General features: G+C 40.2%; 1 protein-coding gene and 1 long non-coding RNA gene across 2 annotated transcripts in view; one reads left to right on the forward strand and one right to left on the reverse strand.

The window, feature by feature from the left end:
- Window positions 1-22,628, forward strand: part of RPS20 (ribosomal protein S20) — a 549,922-nt gene that overhangs the window by 205,377 nt on the left and 321,917 nt on the right. The gene's annotated exons all lie outside the window — the stretch shown is intronic.
- On the reverse strand, window positions 4,107-12,844 carry LOC126961742 (uncharacterized). The gene is made up of 3 exons (XR_007728411.1): window positions 12,645-12,844; window positions 7,882-7,986; window positions 4,107-7,326 (listed from the first exon to the last, which is right to left on the reverse strand). It is a non-coding gene; the product is annotated as an uncharacterized LOC126961742 (long non-coding RNA).

Genomic DNA, 22,628 nt, shown 5'->3' on the forward strand with positions numbered 1-22,628 from the left:
TCTCTGCCTCAGCCTCCCAAGTAGCTGGGATAACAGGCACCCACCACCATGCCGGGCTAATTTTTGTATTTTGTAGAGATGGGGCTTCACCATCTTGACCAGGCTTGTCTTCAACTCCTGACCTCGTGATCCACCTGCCTCAGCCTCCCAAAGTGCTGGGATTACAAGTGTGAGCCACCGTGCCTGGCCTAGCACGCACTTTCAAACAGTTCCAGCCTCTATCCATTACCAAGTTCCAAAACCACTTTCACATTTTCAAGTATTTGTTATTAACAATATCCCAGTTTGTGGTACCAATTTCTCTTAGTCCACTTGTGCTTCTATAACAAATCCTAGACAGAGTAATTGATAAATAATAGAAATGTTTTTCTCGCAGGTATGGATGCTGGGAAGCCCAAGAACAAGGCACCAGCAGATTCAGTGTCTAGTGAGGGCTGCCACCCTCAGCTTTCAAGATAGTGCCTTGTTCTGTATCTTCTGGAGGAAATCAATGCTGTGTCCTCGCATGGCAGAAAAGACAGAAAGGGCAAAAAAAAAAAAAAAAAAAACCACAAAAGCAAGCTAGCTAGTTTTCTAGAGCCCTTTTATAAGGGCTCTAATCCATTCATGAGGGTGGAGCCCTCATGATCTGATTACCTCGTAAAGCCTCCACCTCAATACTATCACATTGGCAATTAAGTTCCAGTATAAAAATATTGGGGAATATTCAGACCATAGCAGATGGCTACTGGCTGTTTTATTAAGCAGCACAGTTCTAGCTGCTTACAGCAAACCCCAAACCCTCACCAAGGTTGCTAGACCCCTAACTCAGCCACTGAAATGCGTCTGTGTCTAGGTCAAAAGCTCTATATTCTCTGGAACTAAAAGATTTGCTGAGGATGCTGGCTCCTCTTTGGACAGGAGACAATCTCATCTGGGTTTGGATTCTTCCTTTCATTGAACGTTTCTCCCTCTGATGTTTAATCTTTCGCATTCCTATTCCAGGGCTAGGGCAGAGATCAGCATAATGAGGCTTTCATAGTGTTGCTCCTGAGTTTTTCTTCATGTAAAATGTTACCTCACAGTTAACAATTGAAAGATTATAGTAAAATCTGAGAGGCATAGTCAAGCCAGCCATCAGTCTCTGCATGCCCGCTCAGGTGACCAGAAATGACCCACCTACTCTCAAGGGATTACACAGAAAGGTCCTGTGAAACATTACCCAATGTAGTGCTCCTAGTGGGATGTCCTGTGTCTGAGATGTATTGACTAAGCATAAATATGATTTAAAAAATTACTCAACCAGAGCAAAGGGTCAAAAACAGGGATTTAAGTTGCAAAACAAACCTTTGGAAGATACAGACTTGAAAGATAAATATTTTATGAGCTTCTTAATGTACAGCCTAGAAGACTCAGCCAAGGAAAGGAAGGAAGGCAGAATCTGCAAGTGCAATGGGCCACTACACGGACAGGGCATCATTAGCCAACCACCACATTTTTAGGGAAAGGGCTGTCAGGAACTCAGAAAGGATAGCAAAGAAATTGCTGATGGGCAGAGCAGGCAGAGTGATATGCGTGATCTGGCCCCTGGAAAGCAGAACAGGGTGGAAATCCCAGCAGGAGACGCTGTGAGGTAGAAGTCCACAAAGAGTGAAAAGGAGTGTGACATCAACATCAAAAGCCACAGAGAAACTCAACCAAGAAGACCTATGCCTTCCTGCAATGCCTTAATGCCACCCAATGGAATGAGGCAGAGAGTAGGATTTTGACTTATCTATCCAAAAAAAGACTAGGCTTTAACCTAGAAGACATAGGGAATAACTTGGAAATGGTAAGATTAATCATCTGCCGTAAGTAAAAATGGAGCCTTGAGAGCTAAGACAATTCAGCTCTAGAGAAATAAAGTGCTGTTTCTTCGCCTGGGTCTTGTGTTCCTCATGGCTGTGTGGGATGTGGGTGTGCTATGATGAATTGATGATTACACTGTCAGTAGCAAATACAAAGGGTTTTGGCAGGAACAGGGTTTTGAGGACAAACCTCCCATTGCCAAACGTATGAAGATAGACAAAGGCGCATAGATAACCCATCCACCTGTGCTCTCACTCTTCTGATCAGCAGTGTCCAGATGCCTAGCTAAGCTCAGGTCTCCTCTGCAGCTGGACAGTTGGCTCCCCAAATGTCAGCCAACTACTGCAGGGCAGACACTTGGCACCTGACATCAATGATTACAAGAGAAAACAAAATTATTATTTGGAATACATGCTTATAGTGTAAATTCATAAGCTTTTTTATTACTTGTTTATTACTGAATAAACAAGAAAACACCTGAGTAAGAATGCCTAGTACTGTACGAATCAAAACTGCCCCTGGACATTGTAGAAGACAGTCCTGTCTAATTCTATACTCCTGCACTTGTTGGTTCTGATCTTTCACACCTTCTCCTCAACATCAATCCCAGTCAACCCCAGAGAACTCCCAGAGAGCTATGACAAAAAGGGGTGTGTGTGTGTGCATGTGTGTGTATATGTGTGTATGTATATGTGACTGCATACAGGGATGGTGGATATAAATACAAACATATATGCTTTATGTTCATATGTATAGAAACATACATTTCTATATGCATATATAATATAAATGTATACATATATGCATTCGTGTACATGTCTATGTATGCATATATATGTACATATATGTATATATAGATGTGTGTATCAAAGCATTATTTCCTCAGAAGACAAAGTGGAAGGATGAATTCAACTAGAGGGAAGACAAATCTACTAAGGATTTCAAAATAGAAAAATAGGAAATTTTGCCCCAAACTGATTGTGCCAGAATACCACCCCTGCTTACCTAGTAACAGAATGCTAATGTTATTGGAGGAGCAATATGCCCAGCTAAGAGATGACATTTCTCAATTTCCTCTGAAGATGGCAGTGGTCATGAAGCTAAAAGCAGAAGTAGCAGAAGCAGGCTTTGGGGAAAATGGTCTTTTTGCTTTTTGCCTTCCCCTTCTTCCTGGTTGGAACTTAAATGTGATTGTTGAACACTAGCAGCCACATGGTGAACCTGAGAAAGGAAGCCACAGGCTTAAAAAGACATGCTAGAATGACAGAAGAAAAAATATAGTCCAACAATGAACCAATCTTACAACTTTATTTCATGGATTCAGCAAATATTTATGAAGAACCGATTGTGAGTTATGCCCCTCACTGGGTACTAGGAATACAAAGTTAATTTGTCCAGTCCTTCCCCTTGAGAAATTCATTGTCTAGTGGAAGAGAGCGACATGGAAAGCAGTAATTATGGGAAGTTAATCTTAAAAGTATTTCAAAACACTTCTCTTCTGCCATAATATATTTGATTCATATCATTTTTGTTTTCCAGGAACTTGTAAGTACACTGAGAGTTCATTGACCACATCCATAATAGCATTTGAGACTCATTCTTAAATTAAATTAAATTAAATTCAACAAATAATTACTGAGTGCTTGTCATATGCAAGACATTGGCTAGGTTTTATGAGGCATACAAAATGATGGAGTAACAGTCAGCTACATGTAGCTTTCTGTGAGTCCCTGAGAGTCACAAAGCATGACAAATCCACATGGTGAGAATCATTCTTTTCTTTAGAATCCTCCATTGCAAGAAAGAATTTTTAAAAAAATACAGCAAAATGATACCTGTTTTAGAGGAAGGCCAGTTAGTAAATGTAGAAAGAATGCTAAACCAGAAAATCAGCATTTTCATTCCCAAGTGTAATCACTGATTTAGGCAAGGGTCATTAACAGATGTTAAAATCTTGAGGTGCATTGCACATTTATTAGAATGGCTAAAATTCAAAGCACTGACAATACCAAATGCTGATGGAGATGCAGAGCAATAGGATCTCCTATTCATCGCTGGAGGAAAGCAAAATGGTTATAGCCACTTTGGAAGACAGTTTGGAAGCTTCTTACTAAACTAAACATACTCTTACCACATGATCCAGCAGTTGTGCTCCTTGGTATTTATCCAAAGGAAATGAAAAGTTATGCTGACACAAAAACCTGCACATAGATGTTTATAGAAGCTTTATTTGTAATTGTTAATATTCAGAAGCAACAAAGATGTCTTTAAGTAGGTGAATGGATAAATAAACGGTGGTACATCCAGATCATGTAATATTATTTTGTGCCATAAAGAAATAAGCTATCAAGCCATGAAAAGACACAGAGGAATCTTAAATGCATATTACTAAGTGAAAGAAACTAATCTGAAAAGGCTATGTACTACGTGATTCTAACTATATGACATTCTAGGAAATGCAAAACTATGGAGACAGTAAAAAGGTCTGTGGTTCCCCAGGGTTAGGAGGAAGGGGATAAACAGGCAGAGCACAGAATATTTTTAGGGCAATAAAACTACTCTATATGATACTGTAATCATGGATATTTGTCATTACATGCTTGTCAAAATCCCAAAATCCATAGAACATAAAACACCAAGAGTGAGCCCTAATGTAAACTATGGACTTTGAGTGATAATAATGTGTCAATGTAGGTTCATCAGTTGTAACAAATGGACCACTCTGGTGGGGGATGTTGATGTTGGGAGGACTGGGGCAGGTGGGGATTATATGGGAACCCTGTGCTTTCAATTTCCTGTGAACCTAAAACTGCTCTGAAAAATAAAGACTATAGTTTAAAGAACCATTAGGTGAAAGATTACGGGGAGCAAGAGTCAACATGGTGACCAAGTACCATTCCGCAGACTTCTAGCAATTATAAAGTGGGAAACATGCCTGAACAATGGATAAAGCTTGTGGTTGCTGCCTTCCCCTAGTGACTGAATTTACCATCATAATAACAGAACAGCCTGACACTAGACATTTTCATGTGTTGCAATAAAGTGTTCCACATCATGGATGACATTTTCTTGATAAAAATATTTAATCTGAGTATAATCAACTCTCCAATTCTAACTTAAAGTTTGAAGAAGATATAGGGAATAGAAGTCCAGTTAAATGACACCATGAGAAAAGGAAGACAAACAGAGAATATGGGGCACTCTACATGACATTTGGCCTGGACTCCTCAAAAAGTCAGTGAATAGATAAATCAATAAATTTTTTAGAAAGATGAAGCAGAGCTGTTCCAGACAAAAGATATCACAGCCAAATGCAATGCATGACTCTTAATTGGATCTTTGAGACAAATGGGGAAATTTGAATATGGATTAGATGATAGTATGAAATTATTGTTAATTATATCAGGTCTCATCATTTTATTGGAGTTATATAGAATAAGTCCTTCTTAGGAGATGAGGGCTGAGTATTTGCAGTATAATATGATATCTGCAACTTATTTTCAATAAGTTGCCAGAGATAGGGAGGTGGAGATAGAAAGCAAATATGGTGTCCGGGCATGGTGGCTCATGCCTGTAATCCCAGAACTTTGGGAGGCCGAGGCAGGCAGATCTCCTGAGGTCAGGAGTTCAAGACCAGCCTGACCAACATGGTGAAACCTCATCTCTAATAAAAATGCAAAAATTAGCTAGGTGTGGTGGTATGCACCTGTAGTCCCAGCTACTTGGGAAGCTGAGGCAGGAGAATCACTTGAACCCAGGAGGTGGAGGTTGCAGTGAGCAGAGATTGGGCCCCTGCACTCCAGCCTTGGTGACAGAGTGAAGCTCTGTCTGAAAAAAACAAACAAACAACAACAACAAAAAAAAAAACAAGAAAGCAGTCAGGCACAGTGGCTAACACCTGTAATCCCAGCACTTTGGGAGGCCAAGGTGGACAGATCATGAAGTCAGGAGATTGAGACCATCCTGGCCAACATGGTGAAACTCTGTCTCTACTAAAAATACAGAAAATTAGCTGGGTGTGGTGGCGTGTGCGTACAGTCCCAACTACTCAGGAGGCTGAGGCAGGAGAATCGCTTGAACCCGGGTGGTGGAGGTTGCAGTGAGCCAAGATCGTGCCACTACACTCCAGCCTGGTGACAGAGCGAGACTCCATCTCAAAAAAAAAAGAAGGTAAAATGTTTGGCTTGACTGCTTGGTTCAAGTCTGGGTTCTTAGAACATTTATGTGCCATTTCCCAAAGTTTTCTGTATTGGTAAGTTTTCATAATACAAATTGGGAGAAAATATGTATCCTGACAATCAAATTGTTTAGATGACACTGCAACTGTGTTTCACATTTTCCTAACAGAACTAAGGAAGTGTTTGTGTCCTGAATGTAGAAATAAAGATTTCAGGATACCCACGGGAAGCCTGACATAATGGCAGTGTTATGCCTATAAATTATGTCACAGGACATACCTCTACTACAGGCCACTGTGGGAGTTGAAAGTGCAGGCCGTATACCATATATTGCACTAATGAAAACACAGGTGAAGCCCAGGGAAATTCTCACGGTTGACACGCCTTTATCTTGCACATAGAGAGATCTCAGAAGTTGTGAAATAGTAATTTCAGTTGAAAAATAGTAAACCCAAAGTTATTTAAGAGCGAGCTTCTAGCTACTGACACGAGTGCTGTTTGCTTCAGCCCCTGTGAGGACGCCCGTGCTACCCGAGTGCAGTATTTCTGCAGGTAAGATTAGTTTATTTAGCCACTCGGGAGAACATTCTAAGTGTCTACAGCTGAGAATGAGTTTCTCTGAGCATGATTTAGTGCAATTTCTAAATAGGGGTATGAAGTCATTCTGTGATCATCTCCAATGTCTCTTTATTCCTCTTTGCTAATTGTTGTTTGCTTGCATGGCTTTTGGCAAATTGAGGAGAAGAGGTGGTTAAGGACACGAGAGAAAGCCAAGAGAGATTGGAGGGAACGTGCTTGTGTGTGCCACACAGATGTGCCTGAATTCCTGTCCTGGCCCCTCACTGGGGTCCTACACCTATCAACAAACTTGTCTCCCATGCCCCTCCTCAGCAATTTCATAGTTGAGGCACAACGCTAAACAGTAGAGAAAAGCTTCCCATGCCTGCATGTTTGGCATCTTTATGGCCAGCTGGCTGCAAACTCAGTGCCATACTCAAAGAGGCTCCTGTGCAAGTGACAGAAGCTAATATTTGCATGGCATTTTACAATTTATAAAATGCTTTGTTACATTTGATATTTGAAAATGTATAGCATTTCTGGGAGTTAAATATCATGCCCACTTCACAGACAAATACACAAAGGCTCACAAAGGCAAACCTTGCCCAAAGCCCTCAACTAGTCGATGGCAGGGCCAGCAGTTGAATCCACGTCTGCAGAGTGAATCCTACTCATTCCACCCTGCACAATGTGGGTGAACATGGTACTAATACTTCCTCCATTCTCATGGCCTATACTTCAACGTGAAGCAATCAGTACATGCCTGAAAAATGAAAGAAGATCCTTGTGATTCAAGATCCAGTTAACTGAAGTCATTTGGGGAGTTACAAGTGTAGTAGTCAAAAGAATAAGAGTTCTGGAATCATAGAATCTGGGCTCAAATCCCACTGCTACCTACAAATGGTGCAACCCTCAGCGAGTTATGTCACCATCTAAGCCTCACATTTACCCCACAAGGCTATTCTGAGAATGAAATAAGCACATGGTTCCACTTTAGCACTTAAGTGTTTGCTAATGGGAACGCTTCACAAATTTTTTTTTTCTAACTGCCTGGTTGCCACAACTGCCCCAGGACCTACATAGGAACAATTGTCTTTTCTGGTTGGCACTCTCTCTATCAAGGCTCATTTGTACTTTTTTCTTTTATTCCAAAATTGAAAGCTTTCAGTGGTCTAAGGGTGTGGTCTATTAGTTCAGGATTGAAAAAAATGTCAAAACTCTTGTCCTCAAAGTGGTCCCAAAGCATAACAATATGTTGCTGAAATTTAGTGATTTTCATAGCAAGCTACTTGAATTTCTTTCAAGATAAATCACCTACCTGGAAAACAAACTTTCTCGTACAGAAAAGTGACGAGGGAAGTCTCAATTCTCTCTTCTTCTCCACTCAAAAATCCTGTGGCCGAGAGTGCCTTCTCCATAATACCTGTATTTTTTAATAGGTGATAAAACACAGCTTCGTTTCATCATTGTAATATACTATATGTTTCTAGGGTTGTGCTTGAAATAGAAAAGTCTATATAAGCTTAGAGAAGACAATGAATTTTTCATAGCTTAATCTTTTTGATGACTGCAAGCTTGAAATCTCTGAATGAACACTTTAAGTCCCCCAAATTTTTCAAGGATAATACCTTTCAGAATATAGTTAATATTCTCAATAAGTTAACAAGGGGCAGCTGTAATACCCTTTCTCCTTGTTCTGTCTTGGAGGCAGCCTTCTAGCTAAAACTCAAATGCAATCCTCCCTGCCCATTTTTCGCAATGTCTTCACTATCCCACTGAAAATCAGACTCCCTGTCACACAACCCTGGGTCCAAGTCCTTTGTGGGATTGTAGTGGCACCACTTAACTGTTCTGCAACCCTGAGAGCACTTAATGTACTTGCAACATCTTAGTTTACTAGTCAAATAATACCGGGCAAGTCAAGGCTCAAAGATTTTATGTCTTTAGCTGTAAAACTGCCCTAGTAATCTGTGACCTACCGACCTACCTATGGGTTAAATGAGATTAGTGTAAGAAAGTGCCCTGTAGGGAAAGGTACTTGTTAACAAAAAATATTTCCATAATCATTATTTATATAAATTTTAAATTTGACAATTGTGTCAGTTGTTGTTAATTTGTATGTTTTGAAGAATGAAAGGTAAATCTCAAAGGTAAATTTCCTTGTGCAAAATGCTCTCTGTGTACTGTAATTGTTGCCGGAGTATCATGGATTTATCAGTTACCTTTTTCCTTATTCGGACATTCCTTTCTGCAGTCAATCAACATGGATGTGATTGTAGATATCTCCGTAGTTTTGGGAAAATTTCTATATTACTTTTTGGAATCTTTGGTTTACAAGATAATTCCCAAGACGAAAAAGAATGTTGCTGGAGAGATTGTACTTATAACAGGAGCTGGAAGTGGACTTGGGAGGCAATTGGCCATACGTTTTGCCAGACTTGGAGCCATTTTAGTTCTATGGGATATTAATCAAGAAGGCAACACGGAAACGTGTAGACTGGCCAAAGAAAACGGGGGTGAGAAAGTGTTTCCCTATACGTGTGACTGTAGCAACAGACAAGAGGTCTACAGAGTTGCTGATCAGGTAAGCTGACTGGTGTTCTCTGCTTCTATTCCCAAGGAAAATACTGCATCTCATATGCACTTTTACAGATAGACGTTTGCCATAAATTTCCCTCGAGCTCTCTATGTGTTTCCTGCTTGACTCTGCATGTCAGAAATCAGACTGTGTAACCTCCAAAAGGGAGAACAGTGTAAACAAGGCAAGTGGGAATCTGAGAAGACTGAGCCCAGAGCTGCCCAGCTGCGTTTTCGGGGGTCTCATTCACCGGCCGGAGGTGGTGGAAAAGAGGCCTCCTCCTGGCTTTGCAGCTTATTGGTTGTACAATGTTTAACAAGTTACTGGCCCTTTCTAGGTCCCTGTTTCTTCAACTGTAAAACGAAAGGATTGAACCAAATGATCTTTAAGATGATATCCAGCTTTAACTTAACTTTCTATGTTTTGTGATTTGTGATTCCTCTTTTTTTTGTTGTTTGTTTTTGAGACATAGTCTTGCTCTATTGCCCAGGTTGGAGTGCAGTGGTGCCCATCTCAGCTCGCTGAAGCCTCCATCTCCCCAGTTCACACAATTCTCCTGCCTCGGTAGCTGGGATTACAGGCCCCCACCACCATGCCCAGCTAATTTTTATATACTGTTTTTAGTAGAGACTGGTTTTCACCATGTTGGCCAGGCTGGTCTTGAACTCCTGAGCTCAAGTGATCCGCTCACCTTGACTTCCCAAAGTGCTGGGATTACAGGCGTGCACCAGCACACCAGGCCGATGGTTTGTGATTCTAATGCATCATATCCATTATCATCATGTACTGAGGCTATATATGAAATATACAGTAAAAACAAAACAAAAAAATATAAATATGCATTTAGCATATTTTAGACCAAATTTCCTCTTAGACTTAGCCTGTTGATATTTGTTCTAACTCCACATTAAATATTGACAAATACTCTAAATTGCAGCTACCATCTGCTATGTAGCTAGCAGGTACCCTAACAACAATGGGTCAGCTTTTGAGTAGCATTTCGGCCATGTTACCTCAAGTACGGTGTGGTGAGGCTGGATGCAGATGGAGAGAAAGAAACAGAATCGAGCATTTCCATTTTGTTTTGCTCACTATCCCTGGGGGCGAACACAGCACAGCCTGCAGGACCATGAAGGGGAGCACTGGGGTCACTCATGAAGCAGGGAGTTTGGGCCAGTGGTGGGGGCCTTTATGTGTTTTCCTCAGAAAGGAATGGGCAAGGCAGGGTAAGCATGTTCAGCCCTGGTTAATTGTAATAACTTCAGGGGGCTCTAGGGCATAGAGGCTGCCCCTGGTTGTCTGGTACCTGGCCCTGGTGTGACTAGGGTGGGCATAGAGCAGCCTAGAGTGTGAGGACTCAATAAGGGAACTGTTTGGATATGTGGACTTAACTGGTTGCTCAGGAAGGGGAACTGATCGGCCTCTAGCCATTGCCTCAAATTGGTCAAGACACACCAGAAAAAAAACAAAAGCCCACTATATCACAAATAGTTACTATTCTAAGCACATTACACACATCACCACCCATTTAATCAACACAATACCACCTTCTTAGGTATACATCATTATCGTCATCCCCACTAACAAATGAGAAAACTGAGGAACAAAATGAATATGTAATTTGCCCAAGATCATAAAACTAATGATTAGCCAAAACCCAGGCAGGTTGAAGCCAAAGTGTGTTCTCTTATCCACTATGCTATGGCCCAAAGGGGTGCAAACACTTTGATAACAGAATATCCAAGGGATTTTCCATCCCTTCGGCAATCAATCTAAGCTCTACATATGAAATTCACTTATTGATCCATTCAAAAAACATTGATTGAATCCTACTCTGTGACACTCAACCTTCTGAAGCACCCTCTTCACCCGTATCCATCATTTTCTATTGCCTTCTTCTTTATTTGGTGGTCCCACAGGATTTTTTCTTTATAATTCATCATGAGCTAATGCAAGTATTGTATTGTAGATCTTTAGGCATATTTTAGTACAAAGCAAGTGGAATCAAAGTTAGTCCTCATTTGTAAAGGGAAAGACACGTGGCTGGAAAAGTTCGTAGACGAATATATCCGGGATGAGCTTGGGAAGCAGTCTAACAGAGCTCCAGTCCCAGTACCACTAACTAGCCAGATCAGGACCCTGGAGAAAGTTTTTTCTTCCAAAGTATCATCCCATATAATCTTCACAAGGAAGCAGGTACTATCATTTTCTCCATTTTACTAGTGATGGAGCAGAGGCAGAGAGAGCTTAAGGAACTTACCCAGGCCTTAGAGCAGACAAGTGAGGGACCCCATCACCTAGGACAGACCCCATGCTGCATCCCCAAAGGGACATCAACAATATGTGCATAATGGAAAGACCCCCTCATAATCCTCTTTCTTTGATCAAAAGTATTGTAATCTCCTGCCCTTTTGCCCCATTGCCAACCCCTAACAAATCTTTCCTTCTTGGTCAACATTTTCTTGCTACTTAGTAGAAACCAGACTAAAAACTTTAACCTAAAATTATCCTTTCACATTAAAATGTTCTTTTCTGCACTCCTATAAATAGAATTTTTCTCAGCCAACTACTTTATATGCTTTTTTTGTATAATTTCAATTATGTAGCAACTTCCAAGAAACCTAAATACTAGGGTTGTACTTCAAGACTTTCAACAAACCACAGGCTTTACCGGATTCCTTGAAATTTGTGGAAAGGTGAATGGCAATAACAGCATTCTGAAAGTGCATAGTCATTAACTTTCCAAAATTAGATTGAGGTAACATTCTCATCTCCAACATAGAAAACCAATATATTAATAAATTGCTTTTGTTAAAATAAGCAGGTTCACAATTTATTTTCAAATGTCCAGATCCAATCAATCATTAATATTTATTTGTACGTGTGCGTATGTGTGCATGTGCACACACATGAGACTTGCCTGTTACAGCAATAATCATTTTGACTAGAAAGAGCAGTAAATTTGGGGGAAAACAGCTTTTTGTGTGAATTTAAATTGGGTATGAATCACTGTTGCTCTTCTCAAAAGCTATGGGTCTTTTGGCAAGATCTTAATTTCTCAGAGCCTGTTTCCCCATCTGTATACTAGGATAATGATGGCTCCCTAGACTGCCTCTTGGAGTTACAGTGAAAATTAAATCCCATGATCTAGATAAAATTTATCTTGGCCCTGTTGTCCCTAAGGCTCAGGGCTTCTTAAACTGCAGACAGCAGCCACTGGGCTTTTCTTAAGTGTTCAGGAACATATTAAGCTGAAGATTCCACCTCTTTCTTGGGTCTCTGTTTCCACCTCATTGGTCTTGATGAGCACTTGCTCACACTGATTGCTTCACCAAACCAATGGGATGCCTTTCTTTAAAAGTTAGTCTCCTGTGGATGTTTGCCTCTGCCCTGCCTCTCTCCCTAACAGAGGAGTCTAATTCCTCAGCCCAGCATCAGCTCAGCAGTATTAACTATTCCTTTCCTAGCTCATTCCAATCTACTACATCAGCAGCAATATTTACCTTATTCTCCAAATCGTGTTATCTGGCAGGCTCAGCTAGCAGTGCATGAACCAGGAATTAGAAAACAAAGTCAGGGCAGGCGGTGCTCCTTGTTTAGAAACAAAGAAACAGATGGTTGTATAAGCTGAGAGATCCAGTTCAGGGGAGGAAAGTCTTAATTGCTGTTTAAACATACTTCATGGTTTGCCATTGGGTCAGCTTTCTCAATGTCACCTACAAAGTCATAATAATGTGAGTCAAAAAGGTGAAGAGAGGAAACCAGTCCCTCAGGTGTTTCCTGAAGCATACTCTTCTCTGAGCAGCGCTTGTGGTATACTGGGGTTTATGCAGGCAGATGAGGTGGGCAACTTAGGAGGGAAGAGTGAAGGAAAATGAATGAGGACTTAAGAGGCGTAAGAGCGGCACAGCTGAGGGACTCAAGGCAACATCAGTCACAGAGAGTAATTCGATTCGACAGGGTCTGTTGGATAGAAGAGCACAGAAACATGGAAGTCCATCGGCAGCCGATGAAAGGCATCCATGTTTAGGATGTGTTCATGCCGAAAACTGATCTGGCTTGAGGGAATGAGATATGTCTTGCCTTCCTCCTCAGAGAGGAGTAGGGAAGATGATGCCCACAGAAGCAGGCATCAGACACCCGCTGACGTACTACAAAAAAACCTGTAGGCCATCTGAAGGGAACCGTCCTGAGACATGCAGGGAGGCAGTGTCACTCAGACTCCACTGCCATTAGTGACCCAGGAACCGGCAGTCGTGTAACAGAAATGGGAGGTGAGGAAAATATGCTGCAGGCCGTCTTCACACAAAATATCCAGAATCTGGCTAAATCTGGTTCTTTTTTTAAGATAATTTGTCATAAAGTTACTTTAAAGCTGAGGAATTTCTACATGCAAGATAAAAATATCTAGCTTCAGAGAAACTACATGAAAAAAATGAGAAAAAAAAAAATTGCAACTTGGGAAAATAAATGTGAAAATGCAACGCCTCAGTTGAACTAATGCTTGCCTCCCTCTGGCCAGGTCAGGAAAGAAGTTGGTGACGTGACCATCCTCATTAACAACGCTGGTATAGTCACAGGAAAGTTCTTACTCGATATTCCAGATCACATGGTGGAAAAATCCTTTCTTGTAAACGCCATCTCTCATTTCTGGGTAAATCTCTTTCTTTACCATTTTCTTTCGTTGGTGAGTACGAAAATTCCATGCAGTCCTATAAACACTTGTTCGTGCATTTCTCTATAAACATACCATTTGGGGATTTTCCATTGAAAGATGTGGGGTCTCAATCCTTGCAGGGTTTATCTGCTGTGCTTTTCCTGATCTTGTTTTATTCCAAATTATCAGAGTAATTTCCTTCCCTCTACCCTCTGCAGTTCGTTCTCAAGACTTATTAGGCTGTTCAGAAATCTTCCCACCCAAATACAAACTAAGAGTGACAGCAATTATACAAGAGAGATTTAATTTGGCCATGAGTGCAAAAGGAGCTTGTGCAAAGACAGGGGCTATTTTTAGTGTGGTGGTTTATGGGCATGCAGGACTGGGCATTCTAATACAGGAATTAAGATTGGGATGGATCACAATCACCACCATTTATTGAGTACTTGCAGCCATGATGCCTTTTTCATTCTCACTTTACAAATAGGGAAACTGAGGCCCAAAGTATTTAAATGAATTCCCCAAGGTCAGGCAACTGGTAAATGGTGGCCCATGCTTACAGAAGGAAGAAGTGTGGAGGAGGGAAAAATTACAGAAAGAGAATGAATGAATTCATGACTCAGGAGTGTCTTTCCTGAGGCCTGGAGTGGTTTACACAAAGTTGCCCAGTAGGGCTGTCTTTGATGGGGGACATGCCCGTCATCTGTGCTTCCTAATATGACAGCCTCTAGTCATCTGTGGCTACTGAGCACTGGAAATGTGGTTAATGGGATTGAGGCACTAAACTTTTAACTTTGTATCATATAATCTATTTAAATACATGTTTATTTATTTATTGAGACAGAGTCTCGCTCTTTTGCCCAGGCTGGAGTGCAGTGGCACAATCTCAGCTCACTGCAACTTCTATCTCATGGGTTCAAGTGATTCTCCTGCCTCAGCCTCCTGAGTAGCTAGGACTACAGGTGCCCACCATCGTCCAGCTAATTTTTGTATTTTTAGAAGAGATGGGGTTTCACCATGTTGACCAGGCTGGTCTCGAACTCCTGACCTCAGGTGATCTGCCTGCCTTGGCCTCCCTAAGTGCTGGGATTACAGCTGTGAGCCACCACACCCAGCCTTAAATGCATATTTAAATAGCCACACATGCCTAGAGGCTACTTCCTTGGTCAGTGCAACTCTAGAAAGTGGGTAGAGGCTAAAGGAGAGAGGAGTTACCAGAGATGTTTCCACTAAGAGGGTTCATACTTGATGCTGCCAGGGGATGAACAGGGATCAGTGGCAAATGGGGCCTGTGGGAGGAACAGGTGCTGAAACCAGGGTCTTGGGAGACATGGGGAAGTGGGGACAGGTATGGCCCCCGTCCTCTGTGTCTCCGAAAATAGGACCCTGGAATGGGCTTTCTTTACGTGTCACCTGATTCCTCCCTCTTTCCATGCTACTCTTTTATACCACTCTCCATGGAACTCAGAACTATATCCTTGGTCTTCTTCCTTGGTCACCGAAAAGCTAATGGGAACCCCCACTAACCTATTTTAACCAATATTCCTTGAGCACTTACCACAGTGCTTGCCATATGATATACTTCCCAGAAACATTTGTGAAAACCATTGATTTCCTTCCCTGTACTACCCTACCCCAAACATTTCCTTCAGAAAGGGGAAATGTCATCTTACTAAATGGAGCTAGGGTGCATTCATTCCAATCACATCACAAATCTAGAAATCATCCTGATTCCTCCCCTTCCCTCACCCCACATCCTTGGCTGTCCCTGCACGACATGCCCAAGTGCATGTCTCTCCCTTCTGCCGCCAGCCCCTAGATCAAACCATCCTCATCTCTCACCAACAGCTCTCCTCAGGGCCTTCCACCCTCAACACTTTTGCCTTCTAACCCATTTTTATCTGGGAGCAAGGTGATCTTTTCAACAGGTTAATCAAATAATCATCTCACTCCACAGCTGAAAAATATTGAGACTTCCAAATGCACTTAGAATAACATACAGTTGCCTGTCATGGCCTCCCTTATCTGTCCCTCACCTCTCATTCTCTCTACTTTCTGCTAACTTTCTACATGCCAAGTTTCCTGATTAAACTCCAGAGAACATCAAGCTCTTTCTCATCTGAGGGTTTTTGTACAAAGCTGTTCTCTCTCCAGCAGGAATATTCTTTCTCCTGACTCACGTAGTAGCCCTTTCTCATTCTTCAGGCTTCATGTAGCCTCTGAACTTGTATCTTTATGTTGTGTGTGTGCTCTGTTGTTTGCCTTGAATCAGCTCTACAGGTGCTCAGAGCTATTCATAAACACACATAAGCCTTCCGGTTGTGTGTCAGCAAGCCTAGAGACAGATGATACTGAGCAACCACTGAAACTAGGAAGTCAACTTCCATCTGAAGATGATGGAAAGACTCTTGATTCATCTCAAGAATTAAAGAACTTTTTAAAATTTTGTTCTACGGCTCTTGCTAGCTTATCTATTTCAAGGCTGTGAAACCAAACCCAAGAAATATGTCTCCACCGGGTGCTGCCTGCAGTACTTCTGGGGAGAAATTGTACTGCAGTTCTTCTAGTAAGAGATTTGCTTTTTTATCTTGAGGTCTCTCAAACCTGCCAAGGCTACTGGTTTGCCAAGAAGTGACCTCCCTTACTACCTGTAAGGCTGGCAGGGGACCTATGACCCATAAAGCAGGTATCAGTTCAATTTCCTGAGGAGACAGCTGGTTCAATATATGAACAGCAACCATCATCCCTGAAGAATAGGCTTGTCATACATGATTAAATTAAACTTATTCTTAAATGGGGCACACCTGTGCTCTGGTTGCATTATCAAGCTATTCATTATATCCTGGAAAAAGAAGGCCTGGGTCTTACTGAACAGGTACAAATAGGCAAATCACCATGAAAGATGAAGGATCTCAGTAAGTCATTGCAATAGAATGTACCCAACTGCCTTCAGTAGGTTTGTGCACTAGGGCAATTAATAGCTTTCATATTATCTGTAAAATTAGCTTGATTGCATGTGAGTGTACAATGATTAGAATAAGTTAAATTTCATTCCACACATTTTTCTAAGCTTAACCTATTGTGAAAACATTTGTCTGAATTTCAAGTACTAAAATTATTATCATCCTTACATTCCTTTGAATCTTCACTTAGTTTATAATCTAAACCAAGATCCCCATAAGATATTTTTCCCTGAATTAAGATAGCATTCAAAAAGTTGAGTTCCACTTTGCATTAGCTTCCTGAAGAGAGAACTGGAAACACATCAAGAAAGAAAAGGGGCTTGCTCACATGCCCATCAGAAAATAGAACTTTGACCACATGAAATTTCCCTCACTGATGCTGTGACCCAGACATATACCATTAATTCTGTTCTGCCTGATGCTGGTCAGGGCCTGCTTTCACATAGTCATCTGCTCCTGGACTAAACAGGTTCTATGGACCTGGCTCAGCCCCAGACGTGACCTTGCAGGGGCCTCCTCACTGTGGCAATGTCAGCCTACACTGGGAAGCCCATTCCAATGAGTCAATCCTTGGCACTGTCCAGGCCACACTGCAACTCTGAGTGTGTCCTTCTGGGCTGTCTTAACAGGCACAGTTTCCAGTTTGTAGTACTAGAAGCCTCCAGGAAAGAAGAGGAAGACTAGAAATTACCTACTGATGACAAAACTGAATGGCTCTAGTTAATTCATTTCAATAACCAAAAATACCAAATTAAGAAAACAGAAGCTGCTATTGGGATATAAGACATAATTATTTTATAAGAATTTGGTTACTTATTATAGCAAGAGCACTGACAAATCCTCAGGGTCTTTCTAACTGTCCTGGCAAGTGTGCAGTCTCTGGGTAAATATATTTGTATTAATAAATTCATCCAAGAAAAGGTTGAGTTTCCTTTTGGAGTTGACAATTTTTCCCCACATTTTCTCAGGGCAGGTCCTAAATAGGGTTCAGCTAATTAGGAAATGTGGAGCATACCCAATATACCTCATTTTCTCTAGCGACCCTGCTGCTAATTGCTGTGTTATGAAATCAGGCCAAGGGAACAGACAATGGGTGATTTGGTCACCTAAGAAGTACCAAAGATGACTCTGAATGCAAAAACACCTCTATAGATTTATTTTTCTAAACAAAAACTATGGAATAGCTATAATTGGCTGCCTTAAGAGCCAGAGTGACAATAGTTTTGTTTTGATTTTTAAATATACCTAACAGCACATCACAGTACAATTATTAAGGGATTTTAGATCTTTCAGATGCGGCAAATTTTTGGCTATTTGATTTAACAAAAAGTTAATTAGGGCTCAAGTGCTCAGAGTAAGAGTATTTTGACAAGATAAGAATCCGTGCTCTCTGGGCAGACTACACAAAGGTCAAAAATAAGTTTCCAATACCTCTTGTTTATAACAGACTGGAATATTCCAAGAGATTTTAAGCTACCAGGTCCATCATCTTTATCATATTTGTTTCTTTTGTTCATTAATTTTAATATGCTCTTATATGTGTGTATGAGCTTAAACACACACAAAAACTGTATCACTATGTACCTATATCATTTTTAGCTTTCAATGATCACTTTAAAACATAAACAACTTTATCATATTAAAAGTTAAGGTGTATATTACATTGAATTTACTATCTCAATTGAAACTTTACCAAAAAAAACAAGTCAAAGTGGTGCTGAGTGACTCAATACCCTTTCTCTGTGAATTTTAATTTTTTTAATTGCATTGGTAACCAAAAATTTCTCATAAATTTATACAACTTAATATTATCCTAAAATATTCAAGCCATTTAAGTTACACTACAGAGCAATACAATCACTGTTGATATTAAAAGCTTGTCAAAGGGACAACATTGAAAACTTATAAAAGGCAATGCAAGTGCAGTAACTAAGAAAAAGCAACTTGCAACACTAAAGTTCAAAAACATCAATCTTTATTTGACAGTAAAGTCATCATTCATTGTAGCTCAATTTAACTGTATGCATATCTGTATTCTTTATAACCAGAAATGTTTTGTGGAAACAAAGATAATCTGTCTGACCCATAAACCAGCGTTGAAAAATTTAGAAAGGGTATTAATTTGGCTTTTCCATGAAAAAAAAAAAGTCTTACATAAATGCATTAAAATGAAATCCAGCAAATCTGATGTTTGTTTTCATTATATCCCACATGTGATAAAATCAGGAAATCCTAATTAACAGGATATAGCTGTTTATCAAACAAAATCCTGATAAACAGCATATAGCTGTTTGTCAAACAAATCTGATTTGTTCACAGGTTTACTTTGATTAGGAGTAATGTACAAATCTGGATCCATATGTAATTTTCTACTAATTTCTCAGGCACTAAAAACATTTTACAAAAAGTAAAATACATTTTTGGCAACTAATTGCTGACTCAACACTTACTTTGCTCCTTTTTCTTTCCTTTAATAATAGATATACATGTAGTGAGCACTAGTTATGGGTCCCTATGAGCAATTCATCTTCTAGAATGTTCTAAAAAAAGTGCCCCACTGGTACATAGGGCTGCAAATTCAAACAGACCTTTGTCATTACCTACTACTTTCCCCTCTAGGGGGGAGAACTTTTCTCAACTGAACACACAAGAAGCTAGCCGCAAATTCAGCCACAGCCAAAAGTAAATACACATACAGAAACATTTGCAGAAAAAAAAGTTGATAGAGAAATGCAAACAAAACTGAATTCCTAGGCCAGGTACCGTGGCTCATGCCTGTAATCCCCGCACTTTGGGATGCTGAGGCGAGTGGATCACTTGAGCCCAAGAGTTCAAGACCAGCCTGACCAACATGGCGAAACCCCATTTCTGCAAAAAATACAAAAACAAGCCAGGCATGGTGGTGCGTGCCTGTAATCCCAGCTACTGGGAAGGCTGGGTCATGAGAATGGTTTGAACCTGGGAGGCAGAGGTTGCAGTGAGCTGAGATCACACCACTGCACTTCAGCCTGGGTGACAGAGAGAGACTCTGTCTCAAAAACCAAAACTCCTAAAAGTGGCTACATCCCTGTGAACAGGTGACTTCCCACCCTCATCATTTTTTTTTTAAATTTCACCAGTGTTCAGTTGTATCATAAACTATTGTAGGCTACTGCTTTCTCTCCCTTACTCTGGGGAGTTTCACTGTCCCCAGCCATGGGATTTCTTATAAAGGTAGCACTGACACTCACCTTCAACTCCATTTCTCAGTTTCATTTTCTTGAAAGTTTCAGAAACTTTTAGATATCAATAGTGCTGCCACTGCTGGGCCTCTATACCTAGGCTTCCTGTCCTTAAACCTAACTGGGTCTACCAGACAGTCACTGAGATGTTCTCTGGGCCTCTGGCCAGATCTTTCACACCTTTGTGTTGAAAGACAATAACCAGCTCTTGTCATTTCTAACTAGTCTTCAGTCATGACTGATGCAACAAGAATTTAATTTTTGAAAGACAAAAATGTTACAACTATAAGACAGAGATGTATAAATTGCCACCTCACTTGGATAGGAAATGTCATAAGAGGCCAATTGTTCACATCTAAGCAGAAACTTGTCAATTAGTTCAGCAGCTCTAGGACAAAATTACTGAGATAAAGAATATCTCAAAAACAAATGTGTCACTCTTTGATCCAGTGTCTGCTCTCTGTTCTACTGGTCCCTTGTAGGTGAGCACATCTTGGCACTCTTCAAAACTATAAATACCAAATTCTGACAATGTTAACATTGCAATCTCATAGAAACAGATCATGAGCATTGTAAAGGTTAGGTTGAAATCACTGATGAGAGAACCAGTAGAATAACACAACCAGTGAGATAATGATATCAGAAACGTGGATTTACACAGTGAATGAGAAAAGGAGTGCTGAAATAAGAATAGATCTAAGATGTGGTAGTGCTTTACTCACCTGGGTGTGTTTAGCTTGCACTGAAATTCACTTTTCCTTAAACAATTCCTCCCATTCTGCCAAACCATCAGGGCAAGGGCAAATCTTGTTTAGGGTAAAGCCAGGAAGGTAAATGCAATTAAATTTTAATATGAATTGCTAAAAACTACATGGAAAAGTTCAGCTGACCAGAAAACTAGGTTTTAAGACTTTTAGCCAACCACAAATATAAAATGTTCATTTGATTCAATTAGTACAGTTTACCTCAAAAGAAAAAGAAATCAAATAATATAGATTAGTACATAATAACCTCTAATCTCATTGAAAACAATGACTATATGGTACCCACTTTTCTACTGCCACAGAATTTAACACATTATGGTGTTAAATAAATATGTGTTAAATTAGTCAATTCATCAAATACTTATGAAGCAAATATAGTAATGAATGAAATATTAACAAAATGCATTTATACCTTCCAGACTTGTAAGGCCTTCCTTCCTGCCATGATTAAAGCTAACCATGGTCACCTGGTTTGTATTTCAAGTATAGCAGGAGTATTTGGTATTAATGGACTATCAGGTGAGTACTTTGTTTCACCATGTGTCACAGAACTCAGAAATTAGGACTCTTCCAAGAGAGATAGAAGCTCTTCCTGCACCAAGGGGAAATATCTGAAATAGCTGACTCTATTCATAATGCCAGCATTCTCTTCTATTTCCAGAAGGAGATATATTCTCTTAAAAAAAAAAAAAACAGAATATGCCTATTGGCTTTGGTCTTCTTGGGTTAGGAAACACTGATATGATTTCCATTTTTTGTTGGATATAGCATGTGGAGACTTAAGAGTGGAGTGTGGAGATGTAGGAGTGGAGTGTTTGCCCACATAAATTGACTCTGACAGGAATGCTTTGTCCCCAAGGACAAGCCGGAGAAAGGGGAAGGAGATTCCTTTTTTTTTTTTTTTTTTTTTTTGAGAGGGAGTTTGGCTCTGTCGCCCAGGCTGGAGTACAGTGGCGTGATCTCGGCTCACTGGAAGCTCCACCTCCCAGGTTCACGCCATTCTCCTGCCTCAGCCTCCCGAGTAGCTGGGACTACAGGCGCCCACCACCACGCTCGGCTAATTTTTTGTATTTTTAGTAGAGATGGGGTTTCACCGTGTTAGCCAGGATGGTCTCGATCTCCTGACCTTGTGATCCACCCGCCTTGGCCTTCCATAGTGCTGGGATTACAGGCGTGAGCCACTGTGCCCAGGGAGATTCAATTTTTAAATGTAAGAGTTAATTCAAATTTTAAGATAATTTCAATTGTCAAGCTCTATTACTAATAGTTCCTCGCTTTGTTTCAGATTATTCTGCAAGTAAATTTGCAGCCTTTGGCTTTGCTGAATCTCTCTTTTTTGAATTAACTATGGTAAAGAAAACTGAAGTTAAAACCACCATCGTGTGCCCACACTTCATCAACACTGGAATGTTTGAAGGCTGTATAAGCAAGTAAGTTAACTCTTAAAGTAATCTTTGCTCTTATAATAATCATCCACTCTATGTCATCGTCTGATGATTTTGAAGTTTTGAAATAAAAGAAACAATGAGAATGACTAATTTAGTAAAAGAAAATTTCAATATGTATGATATTTATAAATTTATTCAATTTAAAGACAATAATATAGTTGTGAGGTTTATGATTTAGTAAAACTTTAAACCTAAAGTACTAATCAGTATATTAAAATGTAACAGAGAAATTAATACTGAGAACTTTGAAAATATTTAGCATTGTAGTATTGAGAAGATAATTTTTTCCTAAAGAGAATACAAAGGTATAAATAACCTCAGAAATAAAATATTTGGTAAAATTGATTAATATATGGGGGGAAGTATTGCAGAGTGACATTTTGGTATGAAGGTTAAATTTATCTAGAACAGTCCAAACTAGGATGCAAATATAA

The sequence above is a fragment of the Macaca thibetana genome, chromosome 8 (genome assembly GCF_024542745.1).
Source record: "Macaca thibetana thibetana isolate TM-01 chromosome 8, ASM2454274v1, whole genome shotgun sequence".
Taxonomy (NCBI): domain Eukaryota; kingdom Metazoa; phylum Chordata; class Mammalia; order Primates; family Cercopithecidae; genus Macaca; species Macaca thibetana.